Source organism: Pan troglodytes, chromosome 9 (assembly GCF_028858775.2).
Source record: "Pan troglodytes isolate AG18354 chromosome 9, NHGRI_mPanTro3-v2.0_pri, whole genome shotgun sequence".
Lineage (NCBI taxonomy): Eukaryota > Metazoa > Chordata > Mammalia > Primates > Hominidae > Pan > Pan troglodytes.
The window spans coordinates 49,409,041-49,427,226 of NC_072407.2; the positions used below are offsets into that span (position 1 = coordinate 49,409,041).

The following is an 18,186-nucleotide window of genomic DNA, read 5'->3' on the forward strand; positions in this document are numbered from 1 at the left end:
AAATCAACTGTAACACCAGATGTGGAATCTTCCCATAGAGGATCTTCAAGGGGTCTATGAGCCCTCTGCATTCAAATGAAATGTCTGGATCTTTTTCTAATTGTTTGGGAATAGGGTCCATGGATTTCATCAGATAATTTTAATGGTAAAAGGAAGATTCATTGATTTTTTTCTTTCATTTGCTTTGTTATGAAATATGAAGAAGCACATATAAAGTGTATGCGTCTAATGTAGAGAATAATGAAACAGCCAGATGGAAGAGATGCCTACAGTGAGGTAAGGGAGAAGAGGCGTGGAGCTTCCATGCCCTCTCTGGGCACACTGCCCTCCAGGGACCTCCGTGTGTTCAGCAATCCAGAAACTCTCCAAACCCTGTCGTTCAGGAATTTTTATGGAGGCTTCATCACATAGGTGTGGTCACTTGTGTACCAACCATACAGATGGAGAAATAGGAACCTGTCAATGTCTCGGAAACCTCCTCCCATAGGTCCTTCAGGATTATACCTCCCTCCTCTCCCCGGAGATAACTATTATCCTAATTTTTGTAAAATTATCATTCCCCTGACTTTCTTTATAGTTTTCCCACCTGTGAATCTATTCCAAAACAACATATTGTTTAGTAATGCCCGGTTTTGAACTTCTAGTGGATTTATACTATAAATATATAGGGGATCTTTTGAGGTTTATTCCTGCCCACGTGTGGACCTATGGTTTTTTCTGTTTCTCTGCATCCTGGTCTTCCATTACATGACTCAATGCAGCTCACAGGTTTCTGGACATTTGGGCTGTTTCTAGGTTTTGACTATTAAGAACGATGTTCCGTGGACATGCAAGAGATTGTTTAAAGAAAATAATTGGGAGTGGAACTGTCAGATCGTGGGGTATGTGCATACTCAGTTTTACCAGACAAGCATACATAATTAAGCTTTAATACACCAAACCCAGATCATTATCCTCCTAAGGTTTAAAAAGCAAGATGACTATTTGTAATCAAACCATTTTTCAGAGTGTTTCTACCTGTTTACACTCCCACCAGCATGAGAGTACCAGTTCCTCCACATCTTCACCAGTGTTGGTATTGGTAGGTAGATTCACTTTTGTCAATCCTGCAGGTGTGTCTATGGGCAATGTTTTTGCTAAATTTGCATTTATTTGATGATTAATAAGATGGGACACTTTTAATACATTTATTGGCCATTAGGGTGTCCTTTATATAAAGTACAGTTCAAGTCTATTACCCATTTTTCTATTGGGTTGTATTGTTTTTAATTTATTGATTCATAAAGGGTTTTTTGTTGGGTTTCATTTTAATATATTCTAGAAATCAATCCTTGGCAGTTATATGAATTGCAAATATCTTCTCACACAGGGGCTTTTCTTTTGACTTGTATTCATTGCATTTTCAAAGGGTCCACAAGAGGAAAGGTTGAAAACCATTTTCAATACAGGTCTTATAAACAGGAAGCCCATGAGCCAGAAACCTCAGATTTTTGTTAAGCTCACTGGTGGTGTTACAACATATTGAACCAGTAATCAGGAATGTCATGTTACAAGTCAAGATCATTAGCTTCTTTTGAAGTATTAGATGATCTGGGCCTGCAGTTCCTACATAGCAGTAGCAGGCTCCATCCAAGTGGGGGCTCCAGCTGGAGACAAGGCAGGTCTTCTGGTTCATCCCAGTTCCTATTGCTTCCCAGGCACCAAGGGTCCAATGTTACTTGCCATCCTTGGGCTGCCCTGGTGGTTTCCTTCCACACTCCTGGTTTCATTGTGCACGTCACCTGCAGGAATTTGCGTTTGCATTTGCATTTTGTTAATGCCCTGCATCCCGGCATCTCATTGTACCGTACAGGGCTCTCATCGTCCCTGCATCTCTTCATACCATGCATCTCATCATACCATGCATCTCAGCGTACCGTGCATCTCAGCGCACCATGCAGAGCTCTCATCGTCCCTGCATCTCAGCACACCATGCATCTCAGCATACCATGCAGGGCTCTCATCGTACCATGCATCTCGGCGTACCATGCATCTCAGCGTACCATGCATCTCAGCATACCATGCATCTCAGCATACCATGCAGGGCTCTCATCGTACCTTGCATCTCAGCGTACCTCACATTTCGGCATACCGTGCATCTCAGCGTACCATACAGATCTCTCATCGTCCTTGCATCTCATCATACCATGCATCTCAGCATACCATGTAGGGCTCTCATCGTACCATGCATCTCAGCATACCGTGCATCTCAGCGTACCGTGCATCTCAGCGTACCATGCATCTCAGCATACCATGCATCTCAGCATACCATGTAGGGCTCTCATCGTACCATGCATCTCAGCGTACCGTGCATCTCAGCGTACCATGCATCTCAGCGTACCATGCAGAGCTCTTATTGTCCCTGCATCTCATCATACCATGCAGGACTCTATCGATGCCTATGATTGTTATCATAACAGATAGGAAAACCCCCATTGCTTTTCCTACTCACACACCACTCACTACAGAACACTTCACTTCTGCTCACCAAAATGTGTGTGGGTTTCTCCTCACTAACAACCAGTTCTCCAGGGGAAAATAGATGGGTGTCCTCTAATTCATTTCTGACATTATCTGCCTGGAGATGGCATCATATCCCACAAGTTAAGGGCTGAGTTCCACAAGACTGCCCCCGACTTCGGATATGAATCGTGAGCTCCAGGCTGTGGCCTGTGCTTCTGGCCAACCAGCCATAAAGTGGGGGTTCCTATGACTCTCTCTTCAGGTTTAATGACTTTGCTAGAGCAGCTCACAGAACTCAGGGCAATTATTTGTGTTTACACATTTATTACAAAGCATGTTACAAAAGATACAGAAAAGCAGCCAGATGGAAGAGATGCCTAGAGCAAGGTAAGAGAGAAGGGGCGTGGAGCCTCCATGCTCTCTAGGGGCACCACCCTCCAGGGACCTCCTTGTGTTCAGCAATCCAGAAACTCTCCGAACCCTGTAGTTCAGGGATTTTTATGCAGGCGTCATCACATACGTATGGTCACTTATTAATTTAATCCCCAGGCCCTCTCCTTCCTGGAGGATGAGGAGGGAGCTGAAAGTTTCAAGCCTTCAATTATGACCAGGTCTTTCTGGGGACCATCCCCCATCCTGAAGTTACCCAGGATCCCAACAAGAGTCACCTAATTAGAAAAAAAAATGCCCCTATCACCCAGGAAATTCCAAGGGATTAGGAGCTCTGTCAGGAACTGGGGTCATAGACCAAACATTATTAGAACAAAAGATGCACCTCACAACCCTTGTTGCTCAGAACATTACAAGGGTTTTAAGAGCTCTGTGCCTGGAACCAGGGGCAGAGACCAAGTATATATTTCTTGTTACATCACATTATTGCAGTTATAATTGCTGTTGTCATGCAGATGCCTCTGACAGGGGCACTACTTGGAGCTGATCTCACTCACCAAGTCCTGAGCAAGAAGAAATTTCACCTCTTTTGATCCAAAGATCAAAGCCTGTGAGGCCCTCACTCCTCAAGGAGGATGAGGGGAAAGAAGGCCCTGGAATTGGGGCCCCTGAAAGCACTGCCATGGCAGTGCTTGGCAATGGCATTGTCTGTCTGGGAGAGCTGGTGGTAGTCGTGAAGTCTGACAGATGTGAGCTTTGGATTGCCTTCAGAGGCAGCCCATGTCCTTGATCTCCATAAGGAGAGGAAAGAGCTATCACTAGAGATATTTGGTTTCCTGTTTATCTGGGGACAGTTTGATTTGCATCTCATTTACATCCATTTGTGCGCTGCATCTTGAAGGTCCAAACTCTGGGTGTCTGAGATGAAATGAGATTGTACAACCTGCTACCACTGGATTCTCATCCACGCTGGAAGGTTTGACCGGCCTGAAGCCAAGTGAATTTCTCAGCAGCTGCCTGTCGGGCGGGCTCTTTCATGCTACTCATTTCTTGAGCACTTACTGTGTACCAGCTGCTGTGCCAGTGTCTTATTTTAGGGGTAACACAATTTTGTGTGGTCTAGCAACTTACTCATTTTGAGATGCAGACATGGAAACATGCCCTTCCGGTCCGGGTGTTCTTGGACAAGTGACTTACTGTTTCTGGAGTTTCAGCTTCCCGATGGGTAAAATGAGAAGAATAACGGACTTCTCTCTGAAGGTTTGTGTGAGGATGTGACTCAGTGAGCCACATGGTAGAGCACTCAGCCTGGGACACCCGCAGAACTGAGATGAGAAGGAGCCAGGATTTAAAGTCAATTTAATTGTCACTTCTCTGGGGTCTACCATGCCTCCCACTAAAGCACTCTCTTTTGCTATTAGCCACAAGCACGACATGCGGTTTCCCAACGCTGCTGGGTGCACACCTCTCCTCCTGACCCCTCTCCCCACTTCCCCGGCAAGGACACACAGGCGGCTGTGGACTGGGGGGGCTCATGTATCCATCCATTTCATGGGGATGCCACTGGGGGGCTGCACTGGACTGGGTTATTTTTTAACTCCTGTTATTAGTCACTGCCTGTCATGAGAAAAAAAAGCCAGGGCAAGGTGTAAACATTCAGGCTTCTCTCAGTACTTTCTATTATTTTTCCCTCCTCTTTTCGTGAGCTGCTGTCCCATCACGGGAGGGTTGCCCATGAAGATGTGGCTGCTGCCATTCCTATAAACAGCTGGGATGTGTGGGACCTGCACACAGACTGGGGGTGTCCCCGGGGCAACCTGCGGCGGCAATGCAGGACTTCCTGAGTTGTCCTGTCAAATCTGGAGATCAGTCACATCCAGCCCTATCTGGCCCTTACCTCTCTGCTCCCAAGTTTGACGTGCCCACTCTGGTCATCTGAGTTGATCTTGGCCCTCTGAACCCACCTCACAGGCTGCACCTTCTATGTGGAACCCTCCCAGCCCTCCCAGGAGAATGCAGGGGGAGAGTGGGCTTCGGGGGTCAGATCGCCTGGGTTTGAGCCCTAGTTCTGCCACTCAGTAGCTGTGTGACTTTGGGAACATTCTGGACTTCTCTGTGCTTATTTCCTTATCTGTAAAATAGGGATAATAATGGTACTTTGCAGGTGGTTGTGTGCATTAAGTGAATACATGAATAATGCTTAGAACACCCCCTGGCTTAGAGTGAGCACTCAAGGTTGGCTATTATTATTATTAGAATGCAGTGGGCAGATTGCTTGAGGTCAGGAGTTCAAGACCAGCCTGGCCAACATGGTGAAATCTCGTCTCTACTAAAAATACAAAAATTAGCCAGGCGTGGTGGCGGGCGCCTGTAATCCCAGCTACTCGGGAGGCAGAGGCACGAGAATCGCTTGAACCAAGGAGGTAGAGGTTGCAGTGAGCCAAGATCATGCCACTGCACTCCAGCCTGGGTGACAGAGTGAGACTGTCTCAAAAAAAAAAAGAAATAGAGTGCAGTGGTGGGCCAGAAGCATGGGCTTTACTGGGATTCAAATCCCAACCCCTCCACTAAGTTGCCCTGCAACCTTAGGCATCTCCTTTAACCTCATGGCACCTCAGAGGCCTCATCTGGGTTGCCTACACTGAAGGGTGGTTGCAGGGCTGGCTTCATGGGTGTGTGACTTGTGTAGTCACGCAGGGCTCCATGCTCAGAGGGACCCTGTGCCTGGCTTAATGCTCTGCTGTTGCCATCTTGAAATCCCTAATAATTTGTTAGCAAAGGCCACTCATTTTCCTTTAGCACTAGGTCCTGCAAATCATGTCGCTGGTCCTGGGTGGGTGGGAGAGTGAGAGGAGGCGGTGTGTATAACTCACCCCACTGTGTGGTTCCCTTCCCCTTCCAGAGGCTCCTCTGAACCCTCAGCATCTGCTGTCTCATGGGGAGCCCTCGACTGGTGTATATTCTGCCTCATGCCATCTCCTAGGCTTCCGCTTTCATAATTGAGCTCTTGTGGTTTTGCCGACTTCTCTGGGGTTTTCTCTCTCTCATGGTTAGACTGCAGGCTCCACGAGGGAGATGCAGCCTCTACACATCTCTCTCTCTCATCTCTTGCCTTACCTGAGCTGGGCACGGGGTCTCAATAACAGTTCACCTTCCCCGAGGGGTAGGGCAACTCATGGAGCTATTTTCGGTGGAAACATTATGGGCTTGGGATTCTGACCTCAGTGTGGAATGATTTAGGTTACTCACTGCTGTAGAACTGACCATATATTTTCAGTATATTAGGTAATTTCAAAAAAAAAATCAGTTTTAATAGCAACAATCAAAACTGTAGAAGCCCACAAATGGTAGTATAGCCTACTTTGCGCCTGGGTTTATGGGACAGGAGGGCAAAGCGCCAGCTCTCTGCTGCCTCCCAATACCTGGAGCTGGGAGTAAGGAGTGGGAGGAGGAGTGGGAGGAGAGTGAGCATGGGGGGAGCTCATCAGAGCGGGAAGAAGTCGGCCTTGACAACAGCTCTTCAGATCTAACACCCTCTGTAATAGCTGATTAATCTTTGGGCTGGAATATATTCTTGATTTTAAATTCATATTTAATGATAATTGTTAGTTGTTTAATAGTTAATGCCTCCTCATGGTTGATACTCTTAAAGGTACAAAAGGATATGGAATCAAAATTCTCCCTCTACTCCTGTTCTCCTTCCTGGAGGCAACCATTATTACTGGTGTCTTGTGTGTCCTTCCAGAGATAGCTTATTTAATGCAAGAAAAAATATTTGTATTATAGATTTGTATATTTATATTCATGTATTTCCTCCATTTTAAGGCAAATAGTTGCATACAATGCCTGCTGTTCTATACCTTCACCTTATTAATATGTCTTGGAGATGATTCCTTAATAATCTAGAGTTTCTTTGTTGTTTTTTTACACTTTTTAAATTTTTTTTTTCTTCAGGTTCTGGGACTCTGATTACAAAATCTTGACAGGTCTGTTTTCATCCCATTCTACCTTTTAGAATATATATACTATTATACATATACTACTTTATATATAAATACATATATATACATATACTACTTTATATATATATATGTGTGTATATATATATATATATATGAATGAAACATTCCTGAAAAGCTGCTTCTAAGACAAAATCTATCTTTCAAATACCACCATCCTCAAATCTCCCTTTGTAAAATCAAACCATGTTTCCAGTATTAGTGGCTTTTCTCTCTTCCTGCAATTCTCTTCCCCTAGGTATTTCTATTGCCCCACCCCTCACTTCATTTAGCTCTAAACTAAAATGTCACCACTTTGGTGAAGCCTTCCTTTGCTGCCCTAATTAAAGTACTCCCTACCAACTTCTCTATCCAGCTCTAGTCCTGAATTATTTTTCATAACATTTCCAAAATATTTATCCCCAGTGCCAAGAAAAGCACTTGATAGACAGTTAAGTGGTGAATTAATATTTGTCAAAGGAAAAAATGAATGAAAATAAGTGGCCACTTACGTAGCATAAACAAAAAACTCCCCAGAATAGTTTGCCCTACTCTGGGGCCACACTACCTGAAATGCTCATTAAGGATATAGTCTTCTTCTGATTTCCTTTATAAAATGCGAATTAACTTGGTAAAGTCATTTCATTTATGAGATTCTTTCTTCCAGGATAAGTTCTCCTGGCCATGAACATTCTAATTTAGAATTTTGTATGTGCTTTACTTATTATCTTTGTTTCTTGATTATTTTATATCTAAATCAGTGTGGAGATCCATTGTATTTTAATCTCATATAAACACATGAATTTAGATAATAAGTCAGAAAATGAATTCAGGTTTTGAAATTTTATGCGTGTAGAATTTTGAATCATTAGCATATTTGGTTATTTTGTTATTGATAACATTGAAGAATTAGATGAGAATTAAAAAATAACAGTACTAGAAATATAGGGGCTTCCAGGTCCTGGCTTCTATTCTCAGCATTCAGTCAAGAGTGAATATTGGGGCCGGGCGCGGTGGCTCACGCCTGTAATCCCAGCACTTTGGGAGGCCGAGGTGGGCGGATCACCAGGTCAGGCATTTGAGACCATCCTGGCTAACAAGGCGAAACCCTGTCTGTACTAAAAATACAAAAAAATTAGCCGGGCGTGGTGGCGGGCGCCTGTAGTCCCAGCTACTCGGGAGACTGAGGCAGGAGAATGGTGTGAACCCGGGAGGCGGAGCTTGCAGCGAACCGAGATCGTGCCACTGCACTCCAGCCTGGGCGACAGAGCGAGACTCCGTCTCAAAAAAAAAAAAAAAAAAAAAGGAGTGAATATTGGAAGGGATCTAATTATAATTCAATAGTGCTGTCATAATAACGGACAACATTTGTTCAGAGCTGAGGTGGGAAAATGGAGTTTTCTATATTTAAAAAGAATCTGTTTTCTCTATTTTCTGTGAAAGATGCTGCATTACTCGTGCTTCCTACCAGTATAACGGTATAATGGCATGCTTGAGAAACAAGTTAGGACATCAGTCTGTGTGTTCTGTAGTCTGGATTCTTTTTTTTTTTTTTTTTTTTTTTTTTGCCTCCTTGGTGTCTGCTCATTTTTCTAAGATCCAGATCAGCTATGGGCAAATTCACTGGGAATAGGATAAAGTGAAGGTCTTCTTTTTCTTTTCTCAGTGGACTAAAAAACTCTTAAGTGTTTCTTTTGTATTCAAACCCAAAACTGGTACAAAGTCCATTAAGAGAAGCCACAGCTGCAGAACATACTTTCTTCCCATCGTCAATGTCTTATTTCTTCCCTCAGGATTCACTTTCTGTATAGTCACCTTGAGGGATGACTCACTGAAGACATTAGGGATTGGGGAACTGCCATCCCCTCCTAGATTACCCAGACCAAATACTGCTTTTTCCTCAAATGCTTTCTCCTGCCATATAGTTTTGCTCTGTTTTAACCCTATAAGGGGAGCCACCAAAAACAACAGGCAGACTATCTTTACCTTGTGTTGATTAAAAGGTATCATTAATATGGGGAAAATGAGGACAACAGTTTGTTTCTGGAATACTCTGTTCTTTTATAGAGCTGCAGAGTGATCTGTTATAGAGAGACCCTCTAATTTAGCCAGTCCCCTATTGCTGGATATATAGGTTGTTTCCACTCTTTATCAGCATAAATCTTTAAGTTTAAATAAATCCTCTTCTTCCTCATTCACTCTTGACAGCACTTGTTTAAAGGGGCAAATGGTCTTGTTCAGTTGCAACCTCTGCTCCATCGCTACAGCTCCATGCTTCTTGAAGACACAGATCCTCTTCCCTTCCTCCACCTCTTCTAATACCCTCCCATCCCCCCTTCCAGAAACCTCCAGGAGTCAACCTTGACTCCTCCATCTCCCTCCACTCCCACGCCCAGTACGTCCACTTTACTTCCACAGCACAACCCTATGCAGCTCGCTCCTTCCCCATCACCATCCTCCTGAGTCCAAGGCTCCATCAGGTTGGGCTGGAACCATTGCAGTAAACTCCTCTCCTGTTATGGAAATCAGACTGGGTCACTACTCTACCTGAAGCCATCGATGGCTGCCTGGTGCTCAGGAGATAAAACCCCCAAATCCTCACCACCACCCTGTCTCATCTCCATCGCTGCCCCCCTGCTCATTTCCTTATGATGACCTATCAAGCTCTCTCCTGTCTCCAAGCAGTTGCACAAACTGTGTCTTCTGCTTGAGCACCGTCCCCACCACAGACACCCTCCTTCTCCCCCTGACTCTCACTTCCCTGAGTCTCAGCTTACACAGCACTTCCTCACACAGGCCATCCCTACCTCCTGTCTGAAAGTGGTCACCCATCCAAAGCTCTCATCCCCATGGCTTGTCCATTTCCTTACATCATACATCATCATGTGTAATTACATAGTTGTTTATTTGTCTGTTTAATGTCCATCTCCCCTACTAGAATATAAACTGAGGGCAAAGATGTGTGTCTTATTCACTGCTCTGTCCCTTGTCCTTCTTAGGGGACCTGACTGGTGTTTGTCAAATGAATGAGTGTTTGTGGGCCCCTGTTCTTTGCCAGCCCTTGTGCTCAGTACTGGGCATCCAAAGTTTAATAGGACCCACTGACTGCCCACCTAAAAAACAGAGATTTGCACCTTCCTGGTAATACGACCCAAGAAAGAAGAGTTAACTCTACCACAGAGAAAGTCTGGAAGGATAAGGGACATTTCATCAGTGAGGAAGAAGAGAATGGGCATTCCAGGCAGAGGGTAGAGCATCAGCAAAGATCTAGAGACATCCAAGCCCATGGTATGTTTGGGAGCTTGTATAGACCCAGGGAGCTGGAACACAGAGTATGCAGTAAGATGGGATGAAGTGAGCTGGGAAATTTCACCGAAGTCCTACTGTGATGGGTCAAGGAGTTGCAATATTTTTGTTGTTTTCTATTTCTTTGTATCCCTAGACTTTCCCTCAGTACTGGACATACAGTAGAAGCTCAACAAAAAATACTAGATGTAACCCGATGAGACTAGATGTTCCCTCTGCTGTTAATGAAGAGGAAACCAACAATTCTAGATTCAAAAGTGACTTTCCTTGCTTCCTCTTCTGTCAAATATTTTGGAAATCCCTGTATTAGTCAGGGGAAGCTAAGCTGTAGTAACAGAGACCCCCTTTGCAAAATCCAGTATCTTAAAGAAAAATAATTATTTATCTTTTTTACAATAGTTTTGGGCAGGTAGCTCATTTGGGGTCTCAGGTTCCTTCCATCTGTTTCTCCACAATTCCCCAGGGTATTATGAACCTCTCTGTGGGTGAAGCTGGGTCTCACCCATGTCCTGGTTGTAGGCAGGAGGAAGGAGAAAGAGATTGAGATGGAGGTGGGCCCATTGTCTTAAAGGCTCTGGCTTGAGTGGGGCATGCATCACTTGTGCTCACATCCCATTGGCGAGAACTTGACCTAACTGCAAAGGAGACTGTGAAGTGTAATCTAGCTGGCCAGCCAGGTGCCATAATTTTACTGCTCTGGAGGCAGGAAAGCATGGAATTTGGTAGACAGTGAGCCAGAAGAAGTCACTGTGGCAGCCTCCAGTTCACCATCATGGAGGAGCAGGTAGCCAGGTGCATGGCCTTTGCATGACTCCAGGTGCCCCATGCGTCTATCCCCCAGGGAGTGAGCCCTGAGCTCTGTTCACTACCCTCAGCTATGAGGGAGAAGATCTTGGGGTTCCCCTGATCTCTGTCTGCCTGGTTCTTCTAACAGGGCTCTCTGTGGTAGGGCCTCTCCTCAGCCTTTCTCCTGTCTCATTCCTGACTGGTGATGACCCTGGTCCAGACCTGGACTTGGCCCTCCTGCTCTGAGAAGAGCCTTGGTCAGCAAATAAACACCTGGGGCCACATTCTAGTGGCCCATAGGGACTGTGGAACTGCAGAAACTCTTTTTAAGTGCTTGAGAAGTACCTTTTATGATATAGAAACAAGCCATTAATTGCAAATCATTATTTTCCTGTGATTCTTACAGTTCCCCAAAGACTATCTGCCAATATTGCAGTAGCCCAATAGGGGTCACTGTATGTACCTAAAAGTAATAAACCTTCATTTTAAAATCCTGTAATCTAAATTCAACTTTTATTGGACTTTTATTACAAATAGTATAAAATCTCATTAATATGAAAATTAATGATAGCTAATATTTATTGAGCACTTACTGTGTCAAGCACTATATAGCACCTCAGAAGCAATCTCTCACTTAATTCTTACTACTCCTAGTGTGGAACACTGGGGGTTCGCATTTCAAATGCGGAAACTGAGGCTTAGTGAGGTTAGATGGCTTGACAAAGGCCACACAGTTAATATAGAGCAAAGCCATAGCCAGGCACAATGGCTCATGCCTGTAATCCTAGCACTTTAGGAGGCTGAACTAGGTGGATCAGTTGAGCCCAGAAGTTCAAGACCAGCCTGGGCCACATGGTGAAACCCCATCTCTCTACGAAAAAAAAAAAAAAAAAACGTAAAATTAGCCGGGGCATGGTGGCACACACTTGTAGTCCCAGCTACTCGGGAAGCTGAGATGGGAGAATCACCTGAGCCCCAGAGGTCGAGGCTGCAGTGAGCTATGATTGTGCCACTGCACTCCAGCCTGGGCATCAGAGTGAGTCCCTGTCTCATATAAAGAAAAATAAAAAGAGCAAACCCAGGGTTTGACTCCATTTCTGCCTAACTCCAGAGCCTTAGTTCACCATGAAGCTGCTAGCCTAAGCAACACGAAAGTGACTTTTACTGAAACCTGCATGGCACTCCACAGCTTCTCAATCCTTGCAACACCCCTGGTTTACCTCTATTCCCATTTCAGCTGAGGAAACGAGGTGCAGGAGGTCAAATACACACAGTAGGGAGCCATTCTTGTTGGCCGTCTGCCCCTGCATAAAGCAGGGGCCACCCCTGCCCTGGAGGGACAGCTCTCCTACCTGGGTGGGCAGCATCCTCAGACCCTTGGACCTTTCCACACTGCTTGGAAGGGAACCGATGGCCACTTTCCTTCCTGAGAGAAGCCAGCAGGACCTTGCTGCCCCATGATGATGCTGTCAGACCCTCCTCCCTCTGACTCTTCCCCAGGCCTTGCCACCCTCCCCTCCTCTTGCCACCCTCCCCTCCCCTTGCTGGTCCAGGGCTGAGCCTTTATCCTTATCCTGGCCCCTATCTTGCTCTTTCCTCCACCCTCTTCAAACAGCACCTTGATCTTTGTAAACTGCTAGTGAACCTGATAATGTCACCTTCTGCCTAGAAACCTTTCATGTTCCCATTACCCGCAGAGTAAAGCTGCTGCCTGGCACCTAGGGCACCTAGCACGACCTGGCTTTGCCTCTGTTCCTGGTTTTTGTCTACTACCTCATCTGCCCCCTTCCCGCCAGCCCAGTGGGTGCTCCCCAGCTACAGATAAAAAGAGAGAAGGTGGTGGTGGGGCCTGGAGACAAATTCAGAAAAATCTGTATTCTCCATGCCTTCTTGAAAAGTGACCATACATGCATATTAGTAAAGGCTCTGAAACCCTGCAGAGCAACATGTTAAACTGTTATTCAACCTAATAGTCTCCATGTTTATTTGGCCACAGAAGACACAGAAATCCATGTTAACATCGTGCACAGCAGCCACTTTGAAAATGCCCCTGTTTCCATATGGGACCACATTCCCTGCCCTTCGTTTTGCCTCCCCACCCTCAACTCTCTGACCATCTCTCCGTGTTGAAATGTTTTAAGGCCCAACACAAAAGCCTCATTCCCCATGAAACCTTCCTGATTTCGCCCCAACTAGAGTGCTCTCCTCAACCTCAGCATTAGATTGGGCCTCTCCCTGAACTTGAACTGTAAAGTCAGCCAGAATGTGGGGTCACACGTGGTCTTTTGTCTTTTCCCTGAACATTGGGTGTCTTAAGGAAAGGGATTAAATTTTAGTTCCCTCTTCATATCTCAAACAGGGCCTGTCTCATTACAGGTGCCCTGGAACAGTCATTGAACAAGAACTGGAGAAGGAGATGCAACCTGTGAAAGGCAAAGTCTCCACCTTCTTCCACACAGCCCAGCTCTGGTTCCCACAGTCACCACTGTGGAGGGTCAGCCTGGCTCCCCAGCCCCAGAGTGGCCTGGCCTGACTCACTGATCATGCAGACAGGATGTCAGGATTCCCTGGAAGCTCAGGGGCAGGCCATAGGGACTCCACTTGCCACCCTGACTGACTCAATGTGTCCAGTCTGAGTGTCCCCTGAAGAAATACGTCATCTGCCATCTGAGGGCAGGCAGCCAGGCACTGACCTAGGATCAGGCCTTCTCACTTGTAGCTGGCTGCCTCCATCCTTTTGAGCTGGGAAGTTGTGAAGAATTTGTTAAGAACCAGAAAGAACTTGTTTTGGGGACCACAGGCATGTGTCAGACCCAGGTCCCAAAGCCCTGGGCTTGCAGAGCCAGGTGGGCTGTGGGAATGAGACATGGCAGGGGCAGGGTTCCTGCTGAATTGGGAGAGCCCTGTCCAGCACCAGCCAGTGAAGCCCGGTGAGTTAGCACCCAGGAAAGCCAGACCTTCTGATTTGTATGTCAATCTCCTGATATTGAAAAATCGGCTCAAGACATTTTTGACCCTGAAAGGTAAAGAAAACCAGGCAGCTGGTCCAACCTGTCCTGTGGCTGTCGGCTTGACCTTTGTGTTAGGTTAGCATCATACCAAGCCAAGTGCATAGGTCAAGGTGTTGTGTGAGATGTAGCTCATCTGGCACATGGGGGCGGGCATTTCAAAGTCACGGTTGAGTGGATGAGTATGTGAAAGCTGCGTATCCGTCATGGATTAAGTAAACAGTGTCGAATGTCAGGAGCCATATCCGAGTTTCATTTTTACAATCATGTCAGCATCGGGTGCAGGTTGCTCATGTCGGAGGCAGGCATGAGGTACGCACATCAGCCATATGGTAGGTGCTGCTGTGTGTTACATGTGTATGTCGGTATCAGGTGTGGGGCCTCGGTTCACATGCTCATGTAAAGCGTGCCTGGCAACCTGTCTGGTACCCAGCCCCTCCTCCCAGCACCCCACTCCCCTCTCACAGGAATGGCTGCCTCTCCTTCTCAGGGCCTGTCCAGCTGACATAGCGGAAGCCCCTGCCTTTCATCTCCAGCCCCATAAGGTTGGGAGCCCCAAGCACATCCCAGCTCAGGGAATAAAGAGGCCCCTTTGTCGGACGCTACAGCAGACTCCCTGGTCCCCTCCTCCAGCCCTACCTCACCTATCTGTGTGCCCCACTGACCACAATCGCACTCGACCTGAGTCATGCTCCCTGGAGAAGGGGCCTGATGTCATCGAGAGCTGGCAGAGGAGAGGCATAGACAGGCTGCTGCTGTTAAAAATGACACCTCTGCAGGCTGCTGTGATACTGTGTGTGGGCCAGCTCTGTCCTCTATCTTCTCCTCTCCCTGTGGCACTGCCCTAGCAGGGCCTGCCTGCATTGCTCATTGCTCCAGGCTTTATGTTTGGAGAAGAGAGAGAGAGAGAGATGAACTGGGGCCCAGGAAAATATGCAAGTGGGGGCTGTGCATGAGGACCATGGCTCTGCTGCTTACCAGCTCTGGGAGCTTGAGCAAATTGCTTAAGCTCTTCTTGCCTCAGTTTACTGCTCTGTAAAATAGGGATGGGATTGTTGTGATGGTGAGAAAAGAGCTTGTCTGTGACCATGCCTGGCACAGGCACACAGTAAGCTCAATAGATTGATCAAATATTCTCTTTTCTTCCTGGCGACTGGCAGGTCCTCATTCCAGGAAGAGGGCAGAAAGAAGTGGGAAGACTGTGCTTCTCTCTCTCTCCCTGTCTTTCTCTCCCTCTCTCATTTCCTCCTTCCCTTCCCTTTCCTCAGGGCAACAGAATGACCTGTCTCTCAGAATGAGCCTGGGCCCAGGGAGCTACATTCCCAACCTGCCTCTGAAAGGCAACCCTGGAGGGCAGGTCCTCCCAGCAGGCTTGGACACCCTCTGTCCCTCCATCTTCTCCCTTTAGGTTCAGACCAAGGCTGCGCCCTCACCCAATTGCCTTTATTCTGAACCTGCCGCAAGACAAGCTTCCATCTTCTGCAGGAATAAGTATGGCTGGAGAAAGCGCAGGCCAAGGAGTCAGCCCTGCACCTCCCTGGCCAGGGGCACTGCATACATTCCTGGCCTGGTGACTTCACGCATCTTTAGGGCAGGAAGAGTACCCTGGCAGGGCTGTTAGGAGGACTTGCTGAAATGACATTCTTAATGCTGCTAGTTCAGAGGGCTTTAGTCCACGTCCTTCACTCCTATAAATGTTTCCTTTCACTCTGTGCAAAGTGCAGAGGTTGTCAGGCAGCAGCTTCAGAGCCCCTGACTCCCCTGGGGCATGGTGGCCCTCACTGGATCTGCTTCCTCCCTCAAGGTGGGGGCCTTCCCTGTCTGTCTGTGAGTACCCTGGTCAGCATGTGGGTCTGGCTCTTGTCCGATTTCCCTTCCCTTGTCCTTATCACCCCTCCCAACCCGACCCCCGACCAGGACAATGCCAAGGTTTGCAGGAATTCTCACCCACACCCCGCCTCCACCTCCCTGCCCTTCCTCTCTGTGGGGAGCCCTCTGTGTCGCACAGAAAGAGAGCAGCAGATGTTAAAGCCGTGTTCCCTTGTCCGCACTCAGCCCGCTGGGGTGTTTGATCTCTGGCTTAACAAGTTCAGCCATTTTTCTGAAATGAGGAAAAGATTCAGACAGAGAAAGAGGGATGGAGACAAAGAATGAGAGAGACCATAAGATAAAATGATCCAGAGACTGAGAGGAAGATAGAAGAGAAAGACAAAGCAAGGCAAACACAGAGAGAAAGAGAGAGAGACTAGGGCAGGTACCACCTTCTCTTACAATCCTCACCTTCCCCCTTCCCCCTTCTCCCACCTCTCACCCGACCTCCTGCCCTGCCTCCCACCCTGCCTCCCGCCCTGCCTCCCAGGCCCTGACGACTGGTGACCATCAGCCTTGTAGCCACCATATCAACTCTGAGTGACCGTGCCCTCCCTGGGGGAGGTTACAGCCTCTCTCCTGTGTGACAGGGCATTTGCTTAAGATTCAAAGGCCTCTGATACAGAGGACGCTTCCCTCACAAGCTGGGAAGAGCAGCCCTGTGGTCCGGAGGGCTGGCTGGCAGGGGACAAATGGGCTGCCAGGATGGAGCCAAGAACTCCTGCTTTGCTCACTCCTGGGGCTGAGCAGCCTTTCAGGAGCACCCGGGGAGCCAGCAGTGAAGCCCTCCCTCACTCAGCATTAACTCCAAATTTATTTCTTGCTCTGCCTCTCCCTCCCCTCTTCCCTCTCCCCTCCTTTGTCTTCCCAGTATTCGATTTCCTATTTGAGAACCGTTCCAGCCTGTGCCACTGCTGAAATCCCATCCTCGGTAACCAGTGAAGGCTGTTTTAAGCCTGTGAGTCAGAGACCAGTGCTGGTTTTTATTAAAGGCAAAAGGAAAATAATCTGATTTTTAAAAAGCAAAACACCTTCTTAATGTTTCATGGGACATCAAACTGTCTGAGATAATATCTTAAAACACTCATATACACATGATAGCCCCCAACCCCTTCCCAGCCTCGGGTGGGAGTGTCAAACCTGCTTGGGTTATTTTTTTCCCCGGGCTAAATGTTTCTAGGTCACTTCCATCCTCCCCCACTGAGAGCTCCCATACAGGAAACGCTAAGGATTCCACTCCAGTCCCCGAGCCTCCATAATTAATGGGATCACTGGAAACCAGCCGGAAGGATGCTAGGGGCGAGGGGTCTTATCTCTCTGGTCTCCAGGCAGAGAATCTTCTCGCCAGATGAGATGCTGAGTCTATGCAGGCCCTCGGGCCACATCTGCTGACACTGATCCAGCTCCTTACTAGCCCACCTGGGGCTGGCAGTCCGGGGGCCTCTTTCTCTTCCTGCCCCACCACCCTCTGGAGCTGTCTCTTTCTATAATTCTTCCCTTGTCGAGTCTATTAGCGTTCTCCGGCAGGCTCTGCCAAGCTCAGCTGCATCTCCTTGTCTAGTTTATATTAGAAGAGAAAGCTCTGGCGTGTTTTCCCCTTACCTGAGGAAAGAGACGCTTCTCTTTTTCAAGACACTCATAGCCTTTGATGAAGCCCAAGAAAGGCTTAAATTATAATGAAATGCAGTCATCTCCAGACGAGATTACCCGGGAGTGCTTCCGGCTGCCTTGTGAAAACGGCCTTCCAGCAGAAAGGCAGCTGGGTGCAGGGGCTGCCCTGGATGCCTGTATGGGCCTGTGTGCAGCTTGTCACCTGCCTGCCCCTCCTCCCTGCCTGGACTATTGCAGTAGCCTCCCGACTGGGCTTACCACCTCCTGTTTACCTCCCCTCCCCTGCTGATTCTTTCCTGCTCTGGTCTGATCACTTTCCTTCTCAGAGACCTTCAGTGGCTTTTAAATTCTCAATTCAAATGCCCCCTCCACTCCTTCACCAAGTCCTCCCAACACCTTCCAGGTGGGCTGGACTGCACCACCTCACTGACATCCCTACCTACCACTGGGTCTGTAGCCCAGAATAAAAATAAAAACAAAAAACAAAAAACACTTCACTTGTCCTGCTTGGGATTATCATTATTTGTATATTTGAGAAAAGAAAGAAAATAGCCCATATGGACAAAGGCCCACCATGTGCCAGGTGCAAATGTCAACCTGCCTTGGAGTCACACAGACCTGGGTTCAAACCCTCACTCTGCCCACTTACAGCTAAACGCCCCAGAACAAGTTTACTCCTATCTCTGAGCTTGCTTCCCTATCTGTTAAATGTGACT

General features: G+C 47.2%; 1 long non-coding RNA gene across 1 annotated transcript; it reads right to left on the bottom strand.

The window, feature by feature from the left end:
• Window positions 1–907: 907 nt before the first annotated feature.
• On the bottom strand, window positions 908–17,658 carry LOC129136420 (uncharacterized). The gene is made up of 3 exons (XR_008538026.2): window positions 17,462–17,658; window positions 4,024–4,217; window positions 908–1,781 (listed from the first exon to the last, which is right to left on the bottom strand). It is a non-coding gene; the product is annotated as an uncharacterized LOC129136420 (long non-coding RNA).
• Between the last annotated feature and the right edge of the window lie 528 nt (window positions 17,659–18,186).